Below are 2,538 nucleotides of genomic sequence, written 5' to 3' on the forward strand. Positions count from 1 at the left end.
GATTCATTCATTTCTTTAATTTTATTTTTTTACACATCTCATTAATTGTATTTTATTTATATACATTATATGTTTATTTGTATTTTTGGTCATCTTCAGAATAATTTAAATTTGCCCTAGGTAAAAGATAGATAAGTTTTTTTTTTTATTTAAACTTTTCAATACTTTTTTGTGCAAATCCCTAAAACCACACACAGGTTTTTGACAGAATAAGAAAATTAGAAAACCTTGTCACTTCACGGTTTATACCTTTTATATAGATGACAAATAAATCTCAGTTAACTAGATAAGCCAATAAACAAAACCCTATTTACTTCACTATTGTACATGCAAATGCTCTGTTTTGAACAGAAGAGTATTTTCAAGTCATATTTTAAAAAGTTCTTTATAATAAGTTATAACAAACCCATCTTAAAAATAGCCATGACCTTTGCCTTGTTAAACACAGTTTACTATAAATTCACACTTGTTTTCTCTGATTTGAAACATCTCTTTTAACTTTAAACATAATTTAAACAACATAAAAATGTACAAAATTTTAACATTACAAAGCATTTCAAATATTGAACAAGTTTTTTTATTAGGTCCAAAATATTCTGCTTAAATAACGTTTATATTGACCTTCTCTTCAGTCTGAAAATTCCATTTGTCGTTGGCTTTTGACATTTTGCTCATTTATTAACAGTTTAAACACCATATATTTTATATTTAGTTTCTTTTAACTCAGTTTTCACTGTGTCCTTTAGCTGATTCAAATCTTTATGTGAACAAAACACACCTGTACAACTTTAATACACAACAAACACCATTAATACACAAAATAAACAACTTTAGACCAAGTGTTGAACTGTGATTCTAAACGTTTGCCTCAACATGTCAGATTCTCATTGCACATACTTGAGTCTGTCATCAGGATAATTACTAACTTAAGTACGCTCCACTGTTTTGGATGTATTTTTTTCTTCTTGTTTTTTTATAATTGAGAGATGATGCACTGATGTTAAATGTCTTTTTGTGTTCCATAAACACTTCTGTGATGCAGGCCTTGTTTTTAGTTGCACTGTTTTAGGCCACTGGTTTTCTGTTTGTTCTGAAGTCATATTGGCACAGAGCCAGTTTTAGTTTGTGATGAAGCCCATGAAGCAAATTATTCTCTGAAATATTTTAAACTGAAGAAAAAGTTAGATTGGTTGTGAAAATTCATACCCACTTACCGGTTTTTAAAGACAGATAAGTCAAATGCTTTGCTGTAAGAGATCATCCATCCATCCATCCATCCATCCATCCATCCATCCATCCATCCATCCATCCATCCATCCATCCATCCATCCATCCATCCATCTTCGTACTTTTAGTTATCCTAGGTCCAGTCACAAAGGTATCAGGTCGGGGAGAATTCAAGACATTCCCTGGCCAAAGAGGATATCTAACTTTACCAGTGAGTTCAGGTTCTGCCTTGGGGTCTCCTCCCTGTGGGACATGCCTGAAACAACTCCAGATGGAGGCGCCCACGAGCCACCCTTATCTAAAACTCAAAGCACCTCAGCTGATTCCTTTCGACGTGTAGAAGCAGCAGCTCGGTGGAGCTCCTCCTCAGCCTGTTACTAAAGACCGAGCCTGGACACCTAATGTGTTATTGATATCATAACAATTAGTGGATAAATATTTTTCATTTTATTCCAAAATTCATATACTTAATCAATTGATCAGTTCAATGGAAAACAAGCAAACACATACTGTAAATATAGCATATTAAAAATAACCATGGCCTAAAAATAATCATTACTGGCTAGTTTGTTCACTGTATTAGTTTCTGCTTTACTTTTCTGCTAATAAGAGTGCAATTAGTGATATTACAGTGTATTGATTTGTTTGGAGAACAATAAAAAATTTATTGATATTACAAAATCCTGTTAAGGTTTTGATTCAAATTGATTCACAAACCTGCAATCGATATGATTCAATATCGTATGTCCATCTAACACAATCATGAGCTTATGACATGGATCCACATCGGACATGTGATGAAGATATGGATTGATTGTTTGGTGTTGATGTAACTGAATAATTATTCATATATAATACTGTATAATATGTAATTAATCATATATCATTGTGGATCAGTGTATTGTTACACCCATACTGCTTAAGCAGTGTTGATCAAAGTCAATTTGATTGTAACTGTTTTTATTTTAGCTAAATTCTATATTCTCACAAAAGCTGCAGTTTCAATGTTATCACTGTATTCTGTGTTTAATCTGAGTGTTGATTGCTTGATGTGTGTGTGTGTGTGTGTGTGTGTGTGTGTGTGTGTGTGTGTGTGTGTGTGTGTGTGTTGTTGTTGTTGTTGTTGTTGTTGTTGTTGTTGTTGTTGTTGATTGTAGCGACAGGTAAACCCCTCACCTGTGTCAGATCTGGAGGTTCTCTGGAGATGAATGTAAGCTGTGGTTTTCTTTCTTTCTTTCTTTCTTTCTTTCTTTCTTTCTTTCTTTCTTTCTTTCTTTCTTTCTTTCTTTCTTTCTTTCTTTCTTTCCTTCC

Source organism: Austrofundulus limnaeus, unplaced genomic scaffold (assembly GCF_001266775.1).
Source record: "Austrofundulus limnaeus strain Quisiro unplaced genomic scaffold, Austrofundulus_limnaeus-1.0 Scaffold40, whole genome shotgun sequence".
Taxonomy (NCBI): Eukaryota; Metazoa; Chordata; class Actinopteri; order Cyprinodontiformes; family Rivulidae; genus Austrofundulus; species Austrofundulus limnaeus.